Genomic DNA, 27,612 nt, shown 5'->3' on the forward strand with positions numbered 1-27,612 from the left:
GTCATTAGACAGCGAATTTCAAAGACTTGCAGGACTACAGTAGATCACGGCACGTTTTTCTGATGGCTACCTACTGTATAAGCAAGTCTGACATGAGCCTCCTAGTCAAGGCGTATACAAATGATTGCTATCCAACTTGTGTGCCCTCAGTCATGCATTGTGTTAATGCTGCTCATCAGAAACAAACTACAACTTGAAAGTTCTCAGAAAGTAGCAGAATCTCTGAGGCTTGTTGCAAAATCACTTATAAAAGTTTCCCCATAATAAAGTGTAATAAAGCAGGTTGCATGATGTTCAATGAGAAGACCAAAACTGAGGTATTTTCTGGCATACTGCTGGCACCTTGCAAAGGACCATACAGACAGCTGGAAATAAATAAATCTAAATGCATGGCTGAAAACGTGGTGCACACAGGAAGGCTTCACCTTCCTTGAACATTGGAGCACATTCTACAACAAGGACTATCTATATAGGCGGGACGGACTGCACTTAAACAGAAAGGGAAACAATCTGAGAAAGGATCCTCGAGGAGGTCCATTTAAAAATAGAAATGAAGGGGGGGAGAAATCAACAAAAAAACAGAAGGGAGACTACATCAAAACAAGGGCAACAACTCAGGTAAGACAGCCATTAAATGTATTTATCTAAATGCTAGAAGGCTAAAAAAACAAAATGTTAGAACTTGAAGCTACTGTATTAATAAGTAACTATGATGTGTTAGGTGTTACAGAAACTTGGTCATCCGAGAGTGATGGAGACGAATATAATATTAGTGGGTATACACTGTATAGGAAAGACAGGCAGGACAGAAGAGGCGGAGGGGTAGCGCTATACATCAAAAATAGTCTTGAAACCCAGGTGTTAAATCTGGAAGAAAAAAACAATGCAGAATCAATATGGGTCAGAATAATGGACACAAACCCAAAGTGCATAATAGGGCATGCTATAGACCACCAAATCCAGACACCAACCAAAATAACCTGTTATACAATGACATTAGAAATGCGTGTAGCCATACTAATGGGGGATTTCAACTTCCCCCATATAAAATGAGAAAACCCGGTGGGTAACACAACAGCCAAAATTGAAATGGTAGAAATGACAAATGACTGTTTCCTAACGCAAATTTGTCAAGGCACCAACTGGGGGGGGGCATACCTTGATTTAGTCTTTTCAAATAAGGAAGCCAGAATAACTAAAACAGAGGTCAGAGAACCATTGGCAAACGTGTACCACAACATGGTCTCATTTGAAGTGCTTTTTAAAACCCAAAAAGTAACTAGAGCTAAGGTTTACAATTTTAAAAAGGCAAATTATGAAGGAATGAAACAGAGACAAACAGAAGTAGAAAAAACATCCACAGAGAAAGGATGGCTATTTTTCAAAAAAATTGTACTAGAGGTGCAACACAAATACATCCCAAAAGTAGACAAATCAAAACAAATCTAAAACAAAATGGTTTAATAGATCAATTAAAACAATTCAGAGAAAAAAGGCACTTTACAAAGCGTTTAAAAGGGACCAAAAACAAAGTACACAGAAACTGCAACCGTCAAAAAGGAAGTTAGAAAGGCCAAGAGATAGAAATGAACACTGCCAAGGGGGCTAAAACCAATTCCAAAAAAGTTTTTCCAAAATTATAAACAGCAAGAGAATATTCAGGTAGGAGGTAAAATGTCTGAGATACAGATGTCAACATCATAGATGAAGAGAAAAAAATTGCAAATATATTAAATGACTACTTTTCACAAGTTTTTACCAAGGAGGATATGGACAACATGCCCCACATGTCAACCTGTTCCTATCCAGTTTTAAATAACTTGAGCATAACAGAGGCATAAGTGTTAAAGGGACTAGGAGCTCTTAAAATAAACAAATCCCCTGGGCCGGATGAGATCCCAATAGCACTCAAAGAAATTAAATAAGTTATTTACAAACCGCTAACCAAGATCAAACAACAGTGTCTTCAGACAGGAATTGCAAACGTAATACCAATCCACAAAAAGGGAGACAAAACCGAACCAGGGAACTACAGACCAATAAGCCTGACTTCTATTATATGGAAACTATAATAAAATCCAAAATGGAAAATTACCTCTATGGGAACAGTATCCTGGGAGACAGTCAGCATGGTTTTAGGAAAGGGAGACCGTGTCTAACTAACCTGCTTGATTTTTTTGAGGATGCAACAAAATCGACAATGGATAACTGCAAAGCATAGGACGTGGTTTATTTAGATTTCCAGAAAGCTTTTGACAAAGTCCTGCTTAAAAGATTAATTCTCAAACTGAACGCAGAAGGGATTCAAGGAAATGCATGCACAGGGAGTGGTTAACATGTAGAAAACAGAAAGTACTGATTAGAGAATAAACCTCAAAATAGAGTGAGGTAACCAGTGGTGTACCACAGGGATCAGTATTAGGTCCTCTGCTATTCCTAATCTACATTAATGACTTGGATTCTGGTATAGTAAGCAAACTTATTAAATTTGCAGACGACACAAAAATAGGAGGAGTGGCAAACAGTTGCAGCAGCAAAGGTCACTCAAAATGACATCATTGGAACTGGGCAAACACATGACAAATGACATTTAATATAGAAAAGTGTAAGGTACTGCACGCAGGCAATAAAATTTCCATTATAAATACCATATGGGAGATACTGAAATTGAAGAAGGAATCTATGAAAAAGATCTATGAGTTTAAGTTGACTCAGAACGGTCTTCATCTAGTCCAGTGGTGCACAACTCGGGTCATGGAGGGCCGGTGTCCCTCCTGGTTTTTGTTCTAACCATACCCTAAATTAGTTAATTGGGACAATTAAGCTTCTAATAAGAAGGTCCAATAAAGTAGTTTGGGGTGCAGTTGGAATAAAAACCTGCAGGGACACCGGCCCTCCAGGACCGAGTTGTGCACCACTAATCTATACAATGTGGGGAAGATATAAAAAAGGCCAACAAAATGCTCAGAAATATAGTGAAAAGTGTTGAATTTAAATCAAGAGAAGTAATGTTAAAACTTTACAATGCATTAGTAAGACCTCATCTAGAATATTGTGTTCAGATGTGGTCACCTTGCTACAAAAAAAGGATATTGCTGCTCTAGAAAGAGTGCAAAGAGTGGCCAGAATTATTCCTGGTTTAAAAAGGCATGTCGTATGCAGACAGGCTAAAATAATTTAACCTTTTCAGTATTGAACAAAGAAGACTACGCGGCGATCTGATTGGAGCATTCAAAACGATGCAGGATAACACGAGGCTCTGTTATATTTGTTTGGTTTTTAGGGTTTATAAAATTTTTGTTTTGCTCAAAGCGGTACGGCAAAGCAAATAAAAAAAAAAAAAAGACAAACCACAGTAAAACTATAATAAATGCATTGGAAAACTGCTTGTACAAAAGGTTCAGGATTGCTCATCAAACCCCAAGGAAAGAACAAACCTGGATTTATTCAGTTAAAAATTCACCCTTTGGACAAATCTTTTAAAGACACTGAGTGAGGTTCCAACAAGGAGAAAGCATTGCAAAATGTTTTTTTATACCCTGAATACTTACGATTCATTCTAGCATATGGGTTCATAAAACAATGACAGTGCCGACAGACAAACTGCTGTTCTTTCTATTAGCAATCATCAGCACCGATATCAAAGTCTACTGTACTCAGCTGGTACGTAACTCCCCAGTGAATTGTGTGCTTGACAGTCGCATTTGTCTTCACTGACTGGGCAGCCAGATTGGGCTCCACTTGCCGATAGTCTGTGGACGCTTTGATACGAACATCAGAAAGCAGACTATGCAATCTGGCTAAAGGATTACAATCAATTTATGACAACTGCCTCCATCTGCTTCAGTTTTTAATCAAAACATGATGGGCATTTCTGAGAAGGTGCAAGACAAACATATCCACCTCGTGCCCTTCATTCTCGCAGCTCTGAACAGAAGAAGGCTGACAGTCAGGATTTCTGTTCCAACCTTTATCCAAATTAATATCAGCATCAACAACATGGCTAGGCAACCCATTCCATACACTCACCACATTGTGTCAGGCAGTGTCTCCCACCCTCTCTGACATGGTTCTCCCAGCTGTTTTGTTAAGAAATATCTTGTCATATGAATGTATGTTGTTTCCCCAATATAGAACGTACTCCAACTAGAAATCAGAGAATGAAGTAAAAGTAAATAAATACAGAATTACAAAGAACAGACACATATAATGTGTTGTGACAAACAAGAGGTTCTGCAGTGGCCTAAATCATAGTCACCTTCAACACTGGTTAAGATACAGTCGTCCCTTCTCAACAACGTGCTTTGAGTGACGCATTGTGAGCTTAGCCACAATTCAGCCAAACCCTTACAAAGTGAGCTCCCATTAACAGAGGAAAGAAATGTGTTTCTGAAGGGCAAGGAAAGTTTGACAGTTTGTTGGAATTAGAACTTCAGCAAAGCAGTAGAAAGTTTTGCAAAAAATAATAAAGTTCTGTTTTGTTTTCTAGTCAAAAACGTTAAACTGGCAATTAGTTTAACATTTCAAAGCGTAAGAAAAAGAGATTGCATTTTTTTTTCTTCTGAGAGACTTTCAAACAAAAATCTCCTGTCTTGTGCTTGCACAGGGAGTGCTGAAACTGTGTCAATGGAGGAGCATTAAGCAACCTGCTAACCTTGCCACTACAGATACTGATTACACTCAGCCCAGTTACAGTTTTTAAAGTTCAGTTGAAGAAATGTATTTTGACATCAATAAAAAAGAATTAGCATGAAAAATCAGCTGCAGTGAGACACAGTGGGATCTAAAACAGCAGCTAATCTTAACACCACAACTGAGATAATTCATTTGTGTACCCAGGTTATGAAAACATCTTCCAGTGCATGCGCGTCTCTTCAGCGCATTGGCACAGAATGACGCTAGTAATAGACAATTGGAGAGTGCTTTGAGCCACTGGTTGACAAAAAGGATTTCAGAAATGAAGAAAAAAGGCCAAACAAGCATCAGGGCCATGACAACAGAAATGCTTTAAATTTCACAGCAACCCAACAGTTTACAGATGGCCCCAAAAAAAAATGTCGGAGCCATTTCACAAAATAATCTTTTAATTCTAGAACAGTGTATTTAACTTGGCTGTAGGAATGAACACAGTTCGGTAACATAACCAAGCTCACTGATTTGTTACCAATAAACTCAGATACAACGGCACCTGGCCCTCAATTACTTCACACAAAGCAGTGATTCTTAATGAACAGATCAAGTTCCCATCTTAGCTTAGGCAAGACTATGAATCTTCCAGTAACAAGCAAGAATTGCACATGGACTTAAACCTCAGCATAGTTAAGAAACTAATGAGCAGTTAATTGGCACAAAATCAGAAGAACTTCATACTTCAACAGCTGCAGGGGTTGTGGATGTGCATGACAAAAACATCCCAGCCTGCGCCATCGAAGAGCCTATCAAACAAGAGAAAAGAAACAACTCTGAAATCTCCACCATCGGAAACTTTACAGGGAGTTTCTTCTTGTTCTTAAGCAGGTACATTTGATTGCAGAGCGATTTCCATTATATCATTACATCAATCAATCAAGCAATCAATCAAATAGCTCTTTATTTTAATCCAACCATTATTTACATTTAGATTTAAAGGAATTCAGTGGGTATTGCACACAGACGGTGTTGAAAGATATGCAAAAGGTACTGGGCTATATTATAATTAGGGCTTCTGATTTTCGGTTTTAACCGATAAAACACCCGATACAAAAAAAATGAAATCGGTGGCTAGCCAATAAACACCGGAAAACACCATAAAAACTGTGGAAATGGTTGATCAATTCACGTTGACTTTACCCTTTTCCCATTAAAAAATAAAACCTCCTACAAAAATAATAATAAATACATTTCCCAGTGCTGCTGGGCAACGTCCCGTCGTCCTGACTTGCATCCATCATTGATTCGTTCTGAATACTTTAAACCTGCCCCAACTACTGAGTGACAGCACATTCCTACATTTCTACTGGAGACTCCGCTTGTGAGATTTAAAACGAGATTACAATCAGGATGGAGGCTTGTTAGCAGGATTTAAAGCTGTATTACAGTTAAGATACGGAGGGTTTAAAACAGAATTGTGGTAAAATGTACAAAAATGCCTTCACACAAAAAACCCAGAAGAATGTGCCCGTGACCATAGGGATTTCATTGTGGAAGACAGCAAAGGAAAGAAGGTACAACTTAAGTGTACAAGTACTGTCGAGTTACTACTATACATATTTTGACAGAAAAAAACAAAAAAAACGCTCAAGCATTTTGGAAAGTAACCGAAAACACTAATTTCATACAGTATATCAAAAATAAAAGCCCCGAAAAAAACTGATTTATATAAACTCGAAAATATCTAAAAATCAGCACCGAAAAATATAATTAATAAAACCCAAAAAACAGAAGCCCTAATTGTAATACTGGTAACTTTAACAGAGATGATTTGGATCCAAGGTTGAATAGCTACTGTATAGACAGAACTGACTCGAGAGAAAAAAAATATTACAAATGACACAATAAATAAATGGTTTGCAGAATAAAGTACTAAATATTTAAAGAGGAGTGAGATTAAACGATCACTCAACACAACCAGCATCCCGGGAGCAAAACCATGTATTTGCATTTCTACCGGGACCAGAAATAAAATGAACACTAGTTAAGAGAGCATCCCAAACAAATAGAAACTAAATGATACACACATTAAAATAAACAAACCTCCAAAGCAAGCCCAACTCCAACCGCTGGAAAGATGGCTCATTAATTAATCTAATATACTAAATTATACTAGAACATGAATTTCCACTGGGCCATTACCCGTTGTTGTAAAACTGATGACACATTTCATGCTTTTCAAAACTGCAATAAAACTAAGATCAAGAGAAAACTGGTTGCAGGTAGCTTCTGTAGTTTCGTTTTATTTCTGGTCAATTTGAGAAGTGAAGGTTCCTGGGGCATTCTGAAAACAAACAAAACAAAAACAAGATAAAAAACAAGATAAAATGGAAGGGGAAAAAAAGGCTTGCCTACCAGCACATCAATGCACAGCAGCACAGAATCTGTGAGTTTCTGGTGGAATGGCACACTACTACATGTGAACACATGATTGATGACACAACACTTTTGTGTAAATGGGCTGCCTAATATATGGGTTTCAATCCCGATTAGAATCCCCCCCCCCCCCCACCCCCAAGAGCCCGGCACAGCGGCTCTAGCCAGCCTGACCCTGTCAGTGCACAGTCACACATTAAGCTTCGTCAGGTCCACTCAGGCAGGAGACACCGAGGCTCGTTCCACTGCCAGCCAGCTCTTGTGTACAGCAGCTTCCTGCAGCTCAAGCCTCATGTCTGTTTTATATTATATTACTAGCACATGCATGTTTCCAGTGTACTTGGAGCCTCTTGTGAAGAGGCACTTTGCTTCTTGCTTTTGAATAATAAAGTGTTATACTTCAAATTAGTAAATTATTTCCTGTTCAATACTGAATTAGGACATTTGTTGCCGATTACACCTCTATGAAGCTCAGCACATCAGGGGAGGGTCACTTGATACTTTGGCACTATTACAATATAACAAAGCTGGCTTTTTCACTGAGGATTTCCTGGCTCAGAGGCCAAAGGCCGTTTACAGTGAGGATTACCGCTTCAATAGATGGTGGTGGAGATTATTACTGCCATTGTTCACAGCATAAATGAAGGGGCCTGGGTCAAAACTGACAATTTACCTAAATGGTGGTGGAACTAAATTATTAAATATAGTGTCCTCTTCAGCAGAAGTATCACCTCCACGTCATGATGCTTTCCCAGCAATTCAAAACACTAAATAGTTTGCCTGACACAGTACATTTCTGCTACTTAAAACGCAGAATTGAAACAGTAAGTTAAGAAGCAGTTCATGCACTTATTATGCCTGAAAAACCTTGTTTAAATAAATAAATAAATAAATAAATATATAAATAAATACATAAATAAATACATGAAATCTTCTGCAGCTTTGAAACCTCCTTCAAGACCAACAAATCTGAAAACACACAAAAAGATAAATCCGGTTTGCAAGCTTTCAGAAATCAATGGTATGGTGTGGTCAATCCCCCTGTGCTTGTGGTTCACCATCAGGACAGGACAGGGCTCCCTCGCGCTACACTAATCGCTAGTAGCTGGTTTACAGCCAGGATTATCCGAGGTTTGGCTTGAAATCTGCTACCTTGTGCTGTTCCTCCTAAACCACCACCACCAGATGAATAAACACTTCACAAACACCTAATTACTACTTAGCGTGAAAGGGTACAATTCGATAATACTGAATATTAAAAAGCTAAATTATTTAGAGTTCAAACAACAAAGACTACTTGTTCTTCAACAAACCATATCATCCTTTTAAAAGGATTATTATCTTTGTTATCCATTTGTAACCCTGTAGCACTGTATTGCAGATCGTAACAGGTCTGTTACTTTGTGTCAAATGGTACTAGAGCCCCACGGTAGCTGCTTTTAAAATTAATACTGCCACTTGATTGCTTGAGCACCATATGTCAGAGACATTTTAAAAGTTAGAAATAAAAAGCTGCTCAAGGACAAGAGGATTCGTGATAATGGGAAGTCAATACGATGTAAGAGAATGGTTTTGAAAATAAGGAAAGAACAGTTTTCTCCATTAATGAACAAGGACTAATCTCTAATCTGACTCTAAAACCAAGAAAATAAAAATATACATGGAGCTGCGTAAGAATATACAGTTCTGAGAGCTCAAGGAGATACAAGTAGAGATTCCATGACAATACTGAATGTACAGCGGAATCCAATGGAGAGCTTCTCCTCACAGTTCTGAGAGCTCAAGGAGATACACAGAGATTCCATGACAATACTGAATGTACAGCGGAATCCAATGGAGAGCTTCTCCTCACAGTTCTGACAGCTCAAGGAGATACACAGAGATTCCATGACAAAATTGAATGTACAGCGGAATCCAATGGGAGCTTGGGGATTTGGAGCCAAAACAGTCACCCTCTCGTCTGTTTCCTTATGTGTTAATCCCACAGGTTTAGCGGCTTATAGCTAACCTTTCTTGGCTATCGTGGTGGTGGCTCAGTAAATCACACCTCTCCTCCTTAAGGACAGTAGGTCAGTAGTGCCCTGGAGAGAACTCACAGCAGTGCCTTCTGCCAGCACTGCCCACTGTGGTAACGAGACACTGAGGCTCCCAGCAGTTGACTGACTGAACTACTCGGGACAGTTCAACTCTTAACTCCATCCCCTCTTTCACCCCCTTTGCTTATCCCCCAACCCCTCCTCATCATCACTTAGAAGACAGTTGAGGTTAAGTAACTGGGCTCAGCTGCACCAGCTAGGAGTTCAAATTTAGCTTAAGATGGTGCAACCTACTGCTGGCCCAGAAAGTCACTTTCCCAGTAGACTCTCTCAGTCTGCTGTTATTACACTGCCCACAGTGCAGATGGGAATGAACAGCATAGTCACACTGCTTCTTGGATGCACTCAGAGTGTATTATTATGGTGTTGTTGCTGTTAATCACAGAACAGCTTTTAGTCTTTCTCCAGCAGAGACCTTCCTTGATAAAGGCCATTAGTGGGGGTTATATGAGGCTGCGACGAGATGGTGCTAAAATCAATATACTGAGGGAGGGAGTGCTGGAGCTACACTGAGGTATAGTACTTCTCACCTCGCTGGCTCATCCGGTCCAAAGAGAAATGCACTTTATATAGGTCAGGAAGGGACTGCTTTCAGCTTGTAATTACTCTGTACAGCCTCTTCAGACTCGAGTGGGGAGTGGGGTGAGGGGTGCATATCCCATGACACTAGATAGTATAAACCCATATATATCCAAATAACAATAAAAAGGTGAATGGCATTAATGCTAGTCACCACTGCAGATAAAATGCATTTTTTTTTGTGTGTGTAATGAAATCAGCATCAGGGCGGCACGGTGGCGTAGTGGTTAGCGCTGCTGCCTCACAGCGCCAGGGTCCTGGGTTCGAATCCGGCCTAGGGTTGTGGAGTTTGCATGTTCTCCCCATGTTCACCTGCGTTTTCTCCGGGTACTCCGGTTTCCTCCCACAGTCCAAAGACATGCTGTCCAGGTTGATTGGTCACTCTAAATTGCCCTCTGTGTGAGTGTGTGAGTGAGTCTGTGTGTGTGTGTGTGGTGCCCTGCGATGGACTGGCGTCCCGTCCAGGGTGTAGTCTCGCCTTGCGCCCTGTGTATGCCGGGTTAGGCTCCGGCTCACCGCGACCCTGTAAAGGAATGAGCGGTTAATGACAATGGATGGATGAATGGAAATCAGCATCTCAGCCCATTGAATTGAATGTAAAGGCAAGAGCTGGACGCGAACCGCAAACCATATGGTTCAAAGACGAACGACTTACTATTCATAAGAGCAAGCTCTGTAATCGTACGGCAAGCACGTGTCTTATGCTGATGTCAGTGTTATTAACTCATCAGCCGCTCAGAGCAGATTCATTAAAGCGGTACATTCCTAGCCAACCTCAATGACACATTTTCAATGCATTGCGAGTAAAGATTACCGAAGAGGTCAAATAACGGTACAAACAATGCAAAGAAAACTTCCATTACCTGCGCTTAAAATTCCTGTTCACTCAAGCATACAGTAATTCCACAAGAGCGTTATGCCAGAGCAAAAAAAAAAAAAAAACAAACAAAAAAAAAAACTATAACTAAATCTTCCAGGTACTTAAAGACTTGAATCATAAAGGTACAGTTTAACATTCAGCGAGCCAGGGAGTACAGTACGCCCAATGATTCTTGCAGCAAAACGTACAGGGTGGTTTGGTTGCGCTAGTCCCTGTACTGTTAGTTTACAAGTGGGATTGCTTTAGAATATGCCATACAGGTTACAGTAGGCTTGGACGCGGAGCATGTTTTAGCTGCACCATTGATCAAGGTGACAGGGTGCTAGGGCAGGGTGCAATACTGAAGGAAGCAGACAATCACAAATGCACTGAAAGACACTTGTCGAAACATTCACCGCATCTACTTGACTGAACAGTTTTACTTACTTCTACTCATTATTTGACACACGCAATGCTACTCACCTATCAAAGCACCTTTTAGTCGCAAGTATGAATGGAGTTCCTGACGTCACTGGAGGCAGGGTCCTGTATGGGTTGCATTTGGCATCCTTGCAGCCTGTCTGTCTAACACACAGTACCAAGGCTATCTTCCTAAAGCAGTCCCAGCTCTTGCCCTGTATAAAGGCTGTACTGGAAAGGAGCCCGCTCTATAGTGGATTGCAATGCTTTACCCTAGCCTCTCTGCCTGGCTGTAGGTATCCTTGCACCATCACGGGAGCATTAACAAGAGCCTTTGGACACGTTAAAGGTTTCAAATTGGGCAATACAAAACACTGAATGGGTCCAGCTTGCATCTAAAACAGCTATTTGTTATATGATTGACTTCTGCTGTCTTGAACTATGATTGTTGTCAATCATTTCTCGGAAGCACAGTGTGGGAGTGCACCACCTCTAACCAATACTTTCCAACTCAAAAAAAAATAAACCTTAGCAGGTGGAGGAACCATGGCTGGGTGATAAGAATAATCTGCAGGTAGGACAGTGGTTGTCAAATGGTTGTCAAATGGTCACAGAAGGTTTCAGGGGAGTTGAATTTGAAGGCTTTTGCTCAATCAATTGCAGTTAACCTTTTGTTGTATTATGAAATATATTAGACTAATGATAATAGAAAATATTAGAATTTTACAGTATACACAAGAAACACAATACAATATATTAGCATAGGGGTCATGCAGACCAAAATCACTAAAAAAGGGGGGGGTCCCAACTAGACCCCCCAGTGGTTTGTTTTAGAACCACTGATCTTGGACTCCAGCAGCAGTGCACAGTGTAGAAGTGTCTTTATGAACCTCCCTGTACAATTAATCAATTAAGAACAATGCACACGTTCTGCAATACACTAATGCTGGTTTACAGCAGGTCTGCGTATTAGTCATGTATACAATAGCGTGTTTCTCCAAACGTCACACAATTATAACATGTTTAATCGTGGGCTCGAGGAAAACTGTACGTAACAGGAACGTATCCGATGGCAACGGCAGACAATGGAAAAACAGCAGAAGGCATCTCCTCATTCTAGGAAAGTATGAGACACTTGGTACACATACTGTGTACTTTGGCCAATGTTGACAGTGAAAACAGGCAGCTGCAAAGAATTAGATATTTAACCGCAGACCATTTGTACCCGGCTGCACCTCAAGAAAAGTGACAGCTGACGCAAGCACTCTGGCCGTTACAGATTATTTATCGATCGAGACAATAAAAGCCGTTCCTCCACCATTTGAGAATCAATACATGCTTTGGAGCACACATTTCCTGGTTTCCTTTTGGATAAACAGCTGGTTTTTGACAACTCCATTGACACTCTACTGCAATAACATTATTTTAAGAGTGTAGCAAAAAACACGACTTAAATGTTACATTAAAATGGACTATCAGAAAACTGTCTTCCATCGATCATCTGTAACATCAGCTTTTAGCCAATCCACTCATTCCTATCACTCTCTCCTAGCCTGTGAACAAAGAACCAGACAGCAGCTCACAATATTTCCAGTTCCTATATATATTGTACAGCTGGTCACAAACAAACCTTTATTTTGTCAATGTGAGAAAAAATATATATTTGTCTGCCAAATATAGGAAACTAGCCTTCGTGACTATGTTAAAAGTTGCAGCACCTGTAATTATTGATCTGTTTTAGGGATCAGCTTGTCAGTCCCTCCCCTTGTATAAACAATGCTAGAACACCCCTCCTTGATGACTTCTAGCTGAAAAATTAAACCAAGCCTGGATTCACAGCGTAGAAAGGCAGCACACACCTGTAGGACACAGGTGGCTCAATCTCTAACTGTGTCCTACAGTCCTTGTCTATGTGCTTGGAATAAAGACTCTGGCTCATTTTGGTCGACTCCTTCTAGGATTTTAAAAACTTCAGTCAAATGTTTAATCCTAATTTCTTCTAGATCCAGTTCCCTCATCTTACCTTCATACATTGTAGTCCTGGGATTGGTCTAACACTGAATTTAATTGGTCATGTTTCTGCCAAATTCTGCATGCAATCTAAATCCCTTTGGATTTCCCAGTCATTCTCAGCTCCTCTCTTCAGCTTTGTGCTGTCTGCAAATTTTACATTTAGGTTCAGCAATTGTCCCCCTCTCTTGGTCATTTATGAAGATATGAAATCCCAGCACCGATTCATAAAGATTCATGATTATTACAGTGCGCAAAGTATTGTGACAAAATAACCAACCAAATCTGGAAGCACCGGATACATTGTAAATAGGACAGAATTTAGACTGACCAGGTTTTTATACACACACACACACACACACACACACACACACACACACACACGCTGTTTGCTCTTTATTAAATTCAGAAGCTTCCTCTCCTTATCTCTCTGCACTCCAAAAGAAAGTCATCCTGACGAGCGAACAAATGAACTTCCAGAGAGATGAGAGGAGAAAAGGCAAGGCAAGGAAGAGGTGCTGGAGGGGCAGATTGAGGGAGCGATACCGAAAAATTAGCAGCGATATTGTTCAAAAGCACAAGTTTGGGGAGAGGCTGGGGATTGCTGCTTGATGGCCTGGGATGTCTCATTTAAAATGTTGCCATTTAACAAAACACATTTAAATTCAATTTTAATACACAACAGCATAGACCATGACATGAATCAAAATACCAAAAGGCAAAAACTGTCAAACAAAACCTCCCTACAGTGTGTTCTCTCACCATGATTGAAACACACTGCTCTCCACATCTCATTCAACGCAGTCTCCCCAGGCTCTGCTGCTCTACTCAGACACTCCACTGTCTAGCCAGACTAGGCAATGATGCAGACTTCCTTCAAACCCAGCTTACCCAACAGGGGCTAGCCATGCACAGCCAAGGACAAAACTCACACGTGTCTGAAACACCAGACAGGCGGAGTCCTGTTCACTACTTCGGGTGACATTTGAATTCTTACAGTACCTGACCCCAAACAAACCAAGATCCAAGTAGTGAGAAGCAGTGCTCTTTTATTTAGACTTGCAATCTGGAATTCAGGGATGTCGATAGTGGCACCTTAAGAGTTACGGAATGCCTACAGCCGCAATGCAAACCAGCAGAGTGACTTCATAGCCATACATTTACGAAAAAACAGTATCCTCATCTGGCTCTCATATGCTCACAGTCCGCATTTCTATCATCACCTCTTTTGCACCTCCTCGATCATGCTCCTTACTGTTCCTTTGTCCTCCTCTCTGTCTCTCTAACATTCTCCTGCTGCACACCTCCCCTCTGGCAGCAGTACCTGTTGCCTTTTGTATTGATTGATCATACCCTGCAAATTATGCCTGGACACTGGCAGCTTCAAAGTACAACATGCCTCGGATACAATTCCCTTCACCAATACAGAGGTTTTCCTTTTTAAAAATACCCAGAGGAAAACTGCCCCTGTGTGTAGATGCAGAACCTCTCCCAGTCTCTCAGGATGCAAAAATCTCATGCTTCTGTATCCATTGGATACGCACAAGAACACTTGAGTGCAGGAAGCGAGCAAGCTGCATCAACCAGAAAAGGGCGCATGTGGTTGTTGGATGAGTGCTTTACCGACACATCTGAAACAGAATACTCTAGATAGACAACGTGCAATGTTGTAGCAGTCTTGGTAGTCACCATTGCAGACGTTTTTTGGGGGTAAAATTATCAACTAAAAATCCCTCCCAGTCATTCTGCCTTGGTAGTAAAATGGATATTTTAGGAGCCACTGTACTTGGGAGATGGCTTGCTCGTTATAAGTCACCTCTTGCATGATTGTACCACGTTAAGTTTCCTATCTATGGATCTATTTTATAATGCATCAATGTCTGTTTTTGGCAGGGCAACTTCTCGAACTTCACACAAACTGTTTTAAAATTAAAAAAAAAAAAAAAAAAATACAAAATTAAAAAAAAAATCCTGACCAAAGGGCATACATACAGTAGGAGACTATTCATGTATAATCATGGATGTCAACCCACGTGTCTGTATTTGTCACTGCACTCACGTGTGAATATAGGCACATGCATTTATGTGTGCGGAAGAGTCGAAGCAAAAGACAGATCAAAACAAACACTCTGGAATATGCTTAAAAAACTAATAACTTCACTAACTTACTATTGACTATGTGCGGCCAGTTGAACATCAAAATATTAAATGCATTGCCAAGTAATTAAATGAAAAGCCTCCGTCTATACCAGTTGGCCCTTCCACTCCTGGTCTTTGTTCCAACCCTGTTCTAAATCGTTTAATTGAACCAATTAAACCTCCATCCAGACCCTGAAGTAGTTCATGTGATACCTGTACCTGTTAAATGTGGAGTGGAATTGTCCTTCAGGACCGTGATTGGACACCCTTGGTCTATACCACACAGGCTCTTGTTCCTGTTAATAAGGTATCTGTTAAGGGATGGATGTGAATGGGGTACAGGAGGCTGTGTGGTCCAGTGGTTAAAGAAAAGGGCTTGTAACCTAGAGATCCCCGGTTCAAATCCCACCTCAGCCACTGACTCATTGTGTGACCCTGAGCAAGTCACTTAACCTCCTTGTGTTCCATCTTTCGGGGGAGACTTAATTGTAAGTGACTGCAGCTGATGCATAGTTTGCACACCCTAGTCTCCGTAAGTCGCCTTGGATAAAGGCATCTGCTAAATAAGCTAACAAAAAACATGCCCTCCTCCCCCTGGTATTGTTCATCAATAGCAGACACACTTAACACACTGTATGTCACGGTCTCCCATTAAATCACACTATTTTCTTGCTAACAGGTGCACAGATGTGCGTCGCAGTTGAGACACTAATCTTGCCACCTCGAGAGGTTAAATAGGAAATCTTTCCAGGGAGGATTGCTCTGCTGTCAGGTAAATCATGCAGTAGTGACACAGCCTGTCTGCGACAGTCTTTAATCCAGGACAGCACGCTCACCGTGAAGCAGAGGCCAGATGCTGATTCCAATAGCGGTCACATGTTATGATGTGCTGTTTATTTCTGCTGATAAGACCAGGATATTAGTCATTGAGACAACATGGTAAAAAACAACATTGATGTACAAACAGAAACGCAATCAAAACAGCATTATACAAATCTGAGCAGCATCGATCCGGATGTTGCAGAAAGCATGCTGCCGCAAGGTCTTCCAGCAGCTGTCGTTCATCAATATGTGCTACATTAATAAAAGACATTTGTAATGTAACGATCTAAAAAGCAACTGGGCGGCCTAATCCCGTCGTCTTTGTCCTGTATTTTTAGTGGCTTTAATGACATTAGGGGGTCACTACATGTAAATCAATCCAGGGGGGTGAAAAGGCTGGACAGGGCTTATGTACAGAAGATCTGTCACTATTTAAATGATTAAAATAGACCAAAAGGAGTTTATGAGGGCTAGTTGCAGCCTTTTATACACACCTGCCTTATTTAAAGTACATGTAATAATTCATTAGCTGGACCACTAATCATGGCCCACAGTTTTCTCAATTCTAGCCACATTCTCACATGGAAAAATCAAGGGTCTAACTTAACCCTTTCGTGGGTTCATTTAATATACACGCATGTAACAAAAACACGATTAAACATTTATACCAAAAATAAACCAATATGTGAGTGTTTCTCACCCCCTCATACTGGTTTCAAGTAACCAGTAAAAACAACAGCTTGCTTAAAGACCACCTCCGTGGAGGACACCCTGCAGTGAGGCCACATCTTAATAGTCCCAATTCCCTGCACATAGTTGTTAACAGACCTTCCTTATTAAGGCCACTGTTTGTTGGTCCCTTGACTGCAAGGTTTCACTGTAATAATAATAATAATAATAATAATAATAATAATAATGTTACTGTATAGCAGCATATTAAAGATGTGCACAGCTTTCCTTACTGTGAAGTGCAGCGTGTCTTTGTAAAAGGTGTTGTGTAACATTCATTCTGCATCTCACCTTCCGTGCCTTTTTCACTGCTCATCATCGAACGCTACCCCACCCATTACTGTACACCCCAGCATCTACAATATGCTGGATCCAGCTCCGCTACAGTATGTGTGCTGTTGCATTCCCTGGAAACCAGAACCCCAAATATATGAATGTGCATTACCGCATCCAAGACCAATTGTATTAATTGCTTTAATTCAGAGACTGGGCCGTTTTTAATTGTGCAATAAAACAACTGGCACGCTTTGATCAATCCCAACATTGCCAATTGTAACTCGAGCCCAGAAACCTTAAACAGCTTTATAAAGCAAATCCGTGAAAAAAGACAGATTGAGGCGAACAGGCAGCTACTTTGCATCCCGGTAAGTAGAGGAAGGAAAGGTGCTTGTTGCATTCTAGCTGGATTAGGGTCCCCACACTGCTCATAGCAGGCAGCAGCAGCACTGCTATTGCTTGTAACAGCGTTGGCCGTTGTTTAGGTTAGCAGTAGCTGTGCGTTTATACTCCAGAAGCAATTAATGATCCTATGGAGTCATGGGAACCATCTGTTCTGGAGTCTCTGCTGTAGTGTTAGGAGTCCCCCCACCCCCCGCCCCCATCATAAGTGAAATCATTAAATTTGTTTATTCAGGAAATGTCTATTTTAGGATCCGATGAGCCAGTGTTTTACTTCTTGCCCGACTGTCACAGCCAAGTACCTGTTATCACGACACCACAGACAAATTCAACACTGTCCTCGCAATGAACTTTTAGAAATCTGACGTCCCTCCCAAAACGTTCTGTAACTGGTGCAATTTGCCTTTTGAAAAGGTGTCTGGCTGGAAAACCACCAAGGTCTATTAAAGAGGTTTTTTTTAATGGACATGCAAAAAGGATCCTATGTTAAAATTCAAGTTATAAAGAAACACTACTGCACGTCAAGTGGCCAAACATTTCAACTAGTGCCACTCTCAGTGTAAATTTAAATGAAAGAACGGTACTGCATGAATGTTACAACTTGTTTTTATCACAGCGGTGTCCTCTGGGACGACTCTGCAAACAAAACGTCCCATTTCAAGAGTAATAAACCCAATCCCTTTAGATTTGAAATAGGAAACCAAGAAGGAATTTACACTGCCCTCCGACAAGTATTTGGAACTTAAATTCTGATAAGAGGGAGAAATCAAGACAGGGTTTCTACGAAAACAATTCTGAACTGTGCAGTGGTTTGGTGCTGCAATATTCAGTTAGGGACAGGTTGTGTCCACTAAACTCTTTACTTGTGATCTGAGCCTGTGAATAAGCCCAATGCATCACCTATCCCACTACTGATAGAGACTTTGTAAAATGAAAGCCTACAATAACAATAACAATAACAGTGCTACACAGATTATTTTTTCTTGTCCCAGTGATATCTATAAGCGCAAAGTGGGCCATCTGACTAAACCCTTTATATTGAGATGCCTTCTGCGTCACCAGCAGACTTCTGCTTAAACAATTCCTTGCCAGTACAGGAGCCTGCATGTGATCTTTGTATGTACAAATTGCAGTAGGTAAAATTGTACAATTCCAGTGCACAGTACACCATCGTTTTTCTAAATTACACACCACATGCTGTACAGCACACCAGTCTTTTCTGTTCAATGTCTTAAAAGTTCATCTTGAGGTCAGTGCTCTGCTTTGGGTTTGTTTTTGTTGATTCTCAAGTGTTTGGGGTCAGTTTCTCAACAGAAACGATTTCAGACTACAGTATTATTATTATTATTATTATTATTATTATTATTATTATTATTATTATTATTATTTATTTCTTAGCAGAAGTGCAGCAAGATTCGCTGTGGTCTCCTGGGCCGCTACCTGCAACTTTCCTTCCAAACCGTGTCACGCCTCCGCAGTCTCGCACTTCAGACCGGTCTGTTGTGTTGAAATTGAGTAGAACAACAAGACCACTGCAGGTGTTACTGTAGCTGCAGTCCGAATCAGGCATCAGCACAGACAGAATTGGGAATATTTGTTCTCTCTCTGTTTCTTTCAGGTGTGAAATATGTAAGCAAAGAGGAACGAATTCAGATCATTTTGATGTGAACCTACTGTATACATTGAGGGAGAAAAAGAGAGCCATCATATTAAACACATTCTGTTGATATATGGCAATATGTATATTACCTATGAAGTCTGACCAACGGGACACACTGTATACATTTTTTTTTTTTTTTTTTTTTTATTAAAACTGATTTTCTCTTTCATTTGCAAACAGAAATGCTATTGAAATTAATGTCACATGTCTCGTTTATAGGTTATGGACCTGATGACTAGTACATCATAGGGGGGGCGAGACACTCTCTATACATCTAGCAATTCATTTTTTTCAAAAGCATATCAAAGAGGCAGCTTATAATACTAGTAGAATGTCACCTTTTGATGTGGAGGAGGCGACCTAACATGACCCCCATTTGTTGTGCAGATCAAAACGCAATTATATGGGATTAGCTATCGTACCCATATACTGTCAGACAGTCCCTTTTAAGTGTGCTCCTTTCATCTTCCATTGTCTGCACTACTCTAGACAATCCAAGGAATGGTACCACAATCATTTCTTAAGTCTCTGCTGAGGTTTCAATCTCAGGACCTCATCAGTGCATATTGCTCCCCTTCAGGTTTTGGTCCCAAACAGTGAATTATTAATAAGCATGTGCTTGACGTTGCTGCTGGGCTCAGGCGCTGGACTGCAGTGCTCTTGCATTGATTTATCTGTGGAGTTACTGTACGCTCCACACACTACTGCTGTGCCAGTTCTTTTTTATAAAAAGAGAAGGCTTTTTTGTTTGTGTTCCTAACCCACAAACCTCCAAGTTAGAAACAGCAGCGCCTATTGCAAGAGGTGTTTATTAGTTTGCTTGTCCAGGTATACAAACCAAGACTCAAGAGATTCTTCAAGAACAGCTTGTAAGACTTCATTCTCTACCTCTGTGTAGCAGTCATCCTTCAGTGTCATTTGTCCAACCCTTCATTAGCTGCAGTGCCACTTTCGCTGACCCTGTGGTTAAACTGCAGTTGATCGTCGCTCATTGAGAATGCATTTTCATCTTGGGCTACAGTGCAGCCCTCTCCTCCATGGTGTCTGCGATAATGCAGACAGAACTCTGTGACTAAGAATGTGCCCTTCATGCCAGAACCCAGAGCTCCAGCGGCTAGGAGGGAGGAGACGTGAGCAGACGGAGTGCATGAGCTTGTCTGGACTGGTCGAGGACAGGCCCACAGCAATGCAAACCCTGCACGATACTGGAATTACACGTATACTGTAAAGTCTGCTTTTGAGAAGTGTGTGCAACTCTGTTCTGCCATGTTGACACTGAGAAAACATATTAAAACTAGTTTACTTCTAGAATTCCTTTATACTCATACAAAGTACCTTCCAACAACAACCTTGTGTATAATATTCAGTTTTCCTTATGAAAATGGGAGTCACAAATATATAAAAAAAATAAATAAAAATGTAAAAGTTAAATCAAGTTCAAATAAGCAGTTCCCAAGACAGCCTATATCCTTCTATTGCTCAGCCAAACACTGCTGAGAATATCTGTCTGTTTTTTTAGGTATCCTGTATACATTATGTAGAAAATGTTATGGTCTCTACTGAATCTCAATTTTTATTTTGTGAGATATGAGCTGAAAGTCAGTGTAAAGCAACATTGCCTGGGTGTGTCCCATGACTGCCACAAAGTGTTCATTTCTTTAAAACAGGTACGAAACCCAACAAGAAAAATCACACGCAGTTATTTACCCAAATATGAAACCAATATCTCAGCGCATTTTAATCTTTCATCACTCTGTAACCTCAGTTAAATAAAGTTATAAAAATGATGTCACATGCTCACAAGAGCTGCACTCCAGTCACACCTCTCTCCGACCTGTCAACCTCTCTAATTGGACGAACCCTCGACAGGTTATCTCCTGCATTCTGGATGGTGAGCGTTGCCACTCTCTTTAAGCTCTATGGCAATATTTGTTCTTGTCAGTCTCCAGGGCTACGGCAGCTAGTTGCAGGAGGCTTGGTGCAAGCTTTCTGTTCTGTGGAATATTTTTTTCATAAGATTGTACACGGTATCTTAGCACTGTATTACCGAAACCTGTCAGGAGTGAAATTAAACCCAGCACCCCACCTAATATTTTTACGAATCAAAAGAGAGAGCCACTAATCCACTGAGTAAAATACTTATTTTTTCAGCCATTAGTAAGTGCATTCAATACAAAACCTGACATCAGGGAAGCTTACTGCACATTATAATTTAGTTTTTTCCAATGTATGGTAAACACAAGCATATAGTAACTTTTGTATGCAAATGCATTGTGCATTTGTTAGGTGGAATATTTGTCCACACATCAAAATAATTTAAAAGAGAATTGCTACAAGGGTTAGTAATCCAGCCATAGATAGGGATGAAAAGGAAAAGGGACACGGCACTCGATTGCACGTTATGCTGGAATTCGGATCAATTGGACTGGAAGGGAAACTGTGAACTCGTGGGCCCAGAACGTGGCACCCACACGAGTCCACACGTTAGGTGAGCAGATCCAGAATAGAATTTCCAGGTCCATTTCTGACAGTGTTGCACTCCCTGGTTTCTCTTTCAGAAGCTCTCAGAAGTCCCAGCAGGGGACTGGCACACTGAAGGGAGCAGATGGCCAGAGGATTACACTTCCAGTCTCTTTCTCTCTCCCCTGTAGAGCTTAGCGTTGTGTATTACATGGTCACAGGGCTGGATTAAAGCATGTGGGGGCCCTGTGCATATTATGGCGAATGGTGTTATTGGCATATTGGTTAATCCGGCCCTGCGTTGGGGACCTATACCAAGCCACCTACATACTCACTCTACCACAGCACTCAAGTACTCAAGGTATGAAGCTTGTTAAACTATTTATGCCTTTATTGCCTTCTACCATATGACAGAAATCACATGCGAATGACAATACTTAAATCTCACGGTTGTTAATGAGAATTTTAATTTACATTCAAACATCTGTGGGAACACAGAACACAAAATGATGCAATATGAATCACAGACAAAAAAAAAAAAAAAGGCTTCAGTCCCAGGCAGTAAAAGTACAAAAGCATTAGCAAGTGCATAATACAACATCCACTGAGGTTAACGGGTCAGTGGTTTTGTTAGTTAGTTTACCAGAAAGTCCAGCAGCTACATTATATATATATATATATATATATTATATATATATATATATATATATATATATAAAATGTAGATATAAAAGCAGTGGTGCGCAAAGTGTGGGGCACAGAGTCAGTAAGAGGGGTGTGACTAAGGGGGCAGTTCTATAAAACATTAAAACAAAAAGGGTAGAACATTTAATCAATTCATAAATGACAGCTAATTACCAAGTTCTTCCCTTTTAAATGAGCCGTTGACGATCACTCTAGGACTTGTACAAATGATGGTTTGGAGTGGCGAGTGTCAATGAAGCTGCAGTGAATAGAGACAAAACGGCAGCTTCCATGTATGGGGTGCCAAGTGTAAAAAAAGAAAAGCAGTAATATTTTTCCCTGATTTAATGTAAATCGTGTGTTCTTTCCTAGATTTAACAAAACAAGAAGTCCAGATTTAGCTAACATAAATGTTAAACAAATTGTTCAAAGTTTTGAAATCTGTACATTTTGTTTTGGCATTGTATGTAGAGGGGGTGAAGCGGAGAGATGGGCTCTCCGAGTGGAAGGGCAGCTCTGCAGCATACAATGCCAAATCAAACTCCTCAATGGGCGGGGCCTTATTTGCATGTTAGCTTCAGATTTAGCTGGCAAAATAAATATTTATTTTGTGAAAACACAGATTTATTTTTTCAGATTTAATTGCTGAACAATGTTTTTCAGATTTATCTGCAAGGTAAATGTTGTATCAGATTTATTTCCTAGAAACCCAGATTTAACGTGCCAGCTAAATGTTCACTCGACAAGTTTAAAAAAAGATTTATAGGCATAGAAAACGTCTGCGCACCACTGCTATAAAAGGGAGAGAAACAAACACTAGGGACTTCACCGGTCTTGTCGGCTGCAGACATCCACATTTGAATTTCCTTCAGCCTCTCGCATTGTACACGTTTATTTTTTACCTGCCTTGTTTTCTAAAATTCCAACCCCCTAATTGAAAAGGAAAGTTTCTAAAATTTAAAAGAGGCATGCTGTGCACATTTGGAGACAGGTTTTTAAATTGGCCCTGAAACTGAAAACAAATGAATATGTAAATTGAGCCTGATTCATACATTGTATCTGGCAGACTGATGCCACCAACGTAGGACTAGGGCCGGATCTCTCCCAGGAGGTAGAGGGCGTGGGCCATTTGGTACAGGAAGCTGCTTGCATACCACGTATGCTGTAAAATCAAGAAATAAATGCCTAGCTGTCATAAAACAAAAACATGAACCAAATTGTGTCTTTACTGGTGTCTTTAATTCTGTGCAACCCCGTGCTCACATATTACATTTAACCAGCACGTGAAGTGATTTGTGCCCTCCTCGTGCCTAAATACAACTCTACCTTTTAAATCACACATGAAACACAGACCCGTTTATATCCCGTGTACCAATGACTATACACCGACATTAACACACGCACGCAACATACAACACATAATACACAATTGCACACAGGGGCGGGGCACATTGCCACACCAGGACAAGAGAAACACAGGGGAGACGTCTTCATTGCATTTATTTATTTTCTTAAAAAGGTATCTCATTTACAGTGAACGAATGCTGTATGTAAAAATGAATGAAAACAAGCAAACTATACAATCCTGAAAAAAAAAAAAATTATCAAAAAGACTTTAAAAATGGTAAATGCCCATTTACATGAATGGTTTCCAGAGTAGATTTATAGCCTTATTAATAACTGTACAGCACAATTAAAGCACATTTCTTCTGCTATTTATTTTCATATCTCACTAAATGTCCCAATTATCAATCAAATTGGTTAGGATGTTTTTCAAAAGGAAAGTGCTTCAAATGGCATTCTAGTGGTTTTCCTTTTTATTTTTTATTACATATGTGCAAAAACCCATTACTCATACTCAGAATCGTGTTTAAAAAGTATTTAAAAAAAAAAGAGGTATTCTCTAAATCCATTCATTAACTTGTTGATTTCAAAACAAGACAAGCTGTCCTCCCTCACGACTCCACACTGACTGTTAAAGCCAGTGGGAAGATTACTTTCCTCCCATGTTTATAGTGCCATGCTGCTGTACTGGAAACTGACAATAAAAAGTTGTAATGAGTTTTTGCACACCCCAAATATTACAATGTAGAACAGATGGAACCAGCAGAGTCACACGGTAATAGTGTCACACGATTGTATAGTAGAGGACATGTAGTGTTCAACAGACTGGGGAATACGGTAGTCTTATAGGAAGAAAAATAACAAATAAATAAATAAAACAGACATAGACAGACAGACAGACAGACAGAGACAGAAGTTTTCCTGAGAATGATTGCAAATCATTTTGGCATTTAGGCAATTTAGATATCACTTAGATATCTAAATTGCAAAGTATTTAAAGGCTATGAAGTGTAGCACTTTTTAAAACTAATGGAAGGAGGAATCATGGCTTAAAACCCCACCGTCTCCAGATTGATTGATTCATTTATTATTTTGTTTATTTAGCAGACGTCTTTATCCAAGGCGACTTACAGAGACTAGGGTGTGTGAACTGTGCATCAGCTGCAGAGTCTCCCCCGAAAGATGGAGCACAAGGAGGTTAAGTGACTTGCTCAGGGTCACACAATGAGTCAGTGGCTGAGGTGGGATTTGAACCGGGGACCTCCTGGTTACAAGCCCTTTTCTTTAACCACTGGACCACACAGCCTCCATTTATTATTCATTTGGAGACGGTCACATGTATATAAACCTGCAGCCTTGGCTGATCGGGAGAGTGTGTTCGGAGGTGGAACGAGGGTCGGGAGGTAAAGCAAAGTAAAGCTTGTTAAATATGAACAATTGCTACGCGTGCTGGTTAGACACCAGCATGATACTTGTTTGGTTTCATGTTTGTGCCCACCGTCTTCCTGGTCTGATGTCACCACCAGCCATCCTGGTCACAATCCACTACATTGCAGTGGGGAAAATTCACCCTGGCTGTTATACCAACAAATAAATAAATAAATAAATACAAAGTAGAACCCACTGCATAGCTGTTTGATCCATTCTTGGTTTTACTATGTGTTTAATAAGACACACCTGAGCTTGTTCCCAATACACTGCGGCTAATCAAGCTTGTTTTAAATCCTGAAAGGGATGAAAATGCTACGCAATAGGAGTCTTCTTTCCAATGTTGGGAATCTCCTCCAAAAATTACTGGGAAATATAAAAGCTTAGGAGTACTTAAGTACTCCAAACAAAATCACTATTACAGTACGGCACTCTTATTATTTCACTATCTGACTTATCTATCTGAATCTCAAAACAATTTGAAATATTAAACACAGATTGAGAGTAGGGCCATTATACAGGGAAATGCAGGACTTTAACCATTTAAATGTCAACATGGCCCAACAGTGATTTAAACACATTGGTGACATGTCGAGGGAGCACTGTATTTTAATACGCGTTTGTCAAATATAATACATGTTTGTTAATCACTAATTTATTATCAAACAGAAATTGATTCAATTCATTTGTAAAACAATTGGAAGAATGTGCTGGCTACAACCAGAAAACACTTAACAGTTGGGTATTTCTTTGAGCTGAGAGTTTAGCATTTAAATCACTAATCACCAATTTTAAAAGGAGAAATACAAAGTTATTGTAAGGTGAAACAGACAAAACGTTGCAGCTAACGCATTTAGCAGGGTTGTACTGTATTACCGCAAACAACAATTTTTGTCGCATGATTATAATGTTTACCCTTTATCACGTCTAGATGGTATTTAAGTCAAGCATTCCCTCCTTCCTATGTTATAAAAGTGTTTGTGTGTTGCTATGCTTCCCTAGCTGTACCATGCCATCCTTTCACTATATGGCAAGCAACACAGTGCTATGCCATTAGTGGTGCTCTACATCTACCTTTAGAGAGTTGTATTAGAAATGCTAAAGACAAGGGGTACTCAAGTTACAAATACACACAGCAATTAGTACAGAAAGAGGAGTTCTGCTCGCCTCTTCAATGCTGAAATCCTCTGAGCTTCATGGAAGCACATCTCTCAGACGAGGAAGGTTCCAGGATGCCTGTAAAGCTCTTCTTTCAGTAGAGAAAGCCTTGATGTGAGACCAGCTAAAAAAAGGCTCAGAAACTCAAAGAGCGGAGAACGGATTTCTGAAACAAGCACCGAAATAATGAGCGCACCAGCAGGGTCAGGTGACATGCGGTAAAAACGATTACTTTGTTCTAAAAATAAAACGTCCACTAGGAGGTGGATTCTGATTTACTTGATTGAAGCCTCTTCTAGTGGGAATATTTGTCACTGAGTTTGTGTTTCTTTCAGTGTTTCAGAATTTACACGTGAAGAACACTTTGGCACATGTATAAGAGATCAACACTGGGAGAGGCAGTCTGGCCCAGTGCATGGAGGTACTTTGGCAACGTGGTTAGAGCTTGGGTTATTTTCCAGCAGTACCATGCAAAGACTCCAGGATACAGTGCTTGAAATACTTGACTCCTTGTCCTTTTCATAACGGTTTTGACTCTGTTTGAACTTTTGTTTTATATCACATTCATCCCAATGACCTTCTGTACAGTTTTCTTTAGTTATCTCTTTACAGATTAGCTGTGACCTAGATGCATTTTTTTTATCCATACACTGTAAATTTGACCCACTTGGAAACTTGCAATCCAATCTTATTTAAATAGGGTTCTGGACCTGGATTCTATCCGTCTTCCTACCAAGAGATCCAGTCCAAAATATAACCTAAAAACATGCAACAAAAATGTCTTCATACAGATCATTTGCATGGTTTTTAATACTTTCAAGGAGAGACCAAAAAACAGGATAAACGATGAAGAACTTGAAGAGTTTAATTGTAACAAAGACCACGTCCCTCTCTCCCTGCGCAGTTTATTAAAAGGGGCGGGCAGACTTGCACTCGCGCATTATTCTGTCTGATTCACAGTGTAATGAGATTGCCATGGAAACCCCAGCAAACAGCTTTGTTCCTTTTATGTTTCGATAAGAAGTCTGAACCCTGATTCCTTTATAAATAAATTAAATAAAACACACAACAACACCACCACCACCACCACAGTACTACTGCAATGCACTTTTTTTCTCCAGTTAACAAATATAAGATGTACCTTCCCAGCACACTGCCAAACTATACTAAGCAAAACAAAAACACATGTTGAAATGAGTGGCATTTATAGGTCAATAAAAGAAAAAACATCTTTATATAAAAAAAAAAAGAACACACCACACAAAACAAACTTTGTATATTTTCACAGCAATTACTCCAGTCTTACAAAAAAATACTAATGGTAACCATTGAGCCTTAAATGGTAAGAAATGGTAGCAAATGGTATTCTTAATGATAGAAAAATACACAATGGTATTTCAATGGTACTTCATTGGTACTTTTACATACCACTAAGTCTCAGTAATATTCGAAGGGTGTAAATGGTAACTGTACACAACGAA

At 40.1% G+C, this 27,612-nt stretch overlaps 1 protein-coding gene across 2 annotated transcripts in view; it reads right to left on the reverse strand.

Moving 5' to 3' along the window:
- The window catches only part of LOC117403970 (protein unc-13 homolog B), a 222,221-nt gene that overhangs the window by 180,682 nt on the left and 13,927 nt on the right, over positions 1-27,612 (reverse strand). The window lies entirely within an intron of this gene.

Source organism: Acipenser ruthenus, chromosome 1 (assembly GCF_902713425.1).
Source record: "Acipenser ruthenus chromosome 1, fAciRut3.2 maternal haplotype, whole genome shotgun sequence".
Lineage (NCBI taxonomy): Eukaryota > Metazoa > Chordata > Actinopteri > Acipenseriformes > Acipenseridae > Acipenser > Acipenser ruthenus.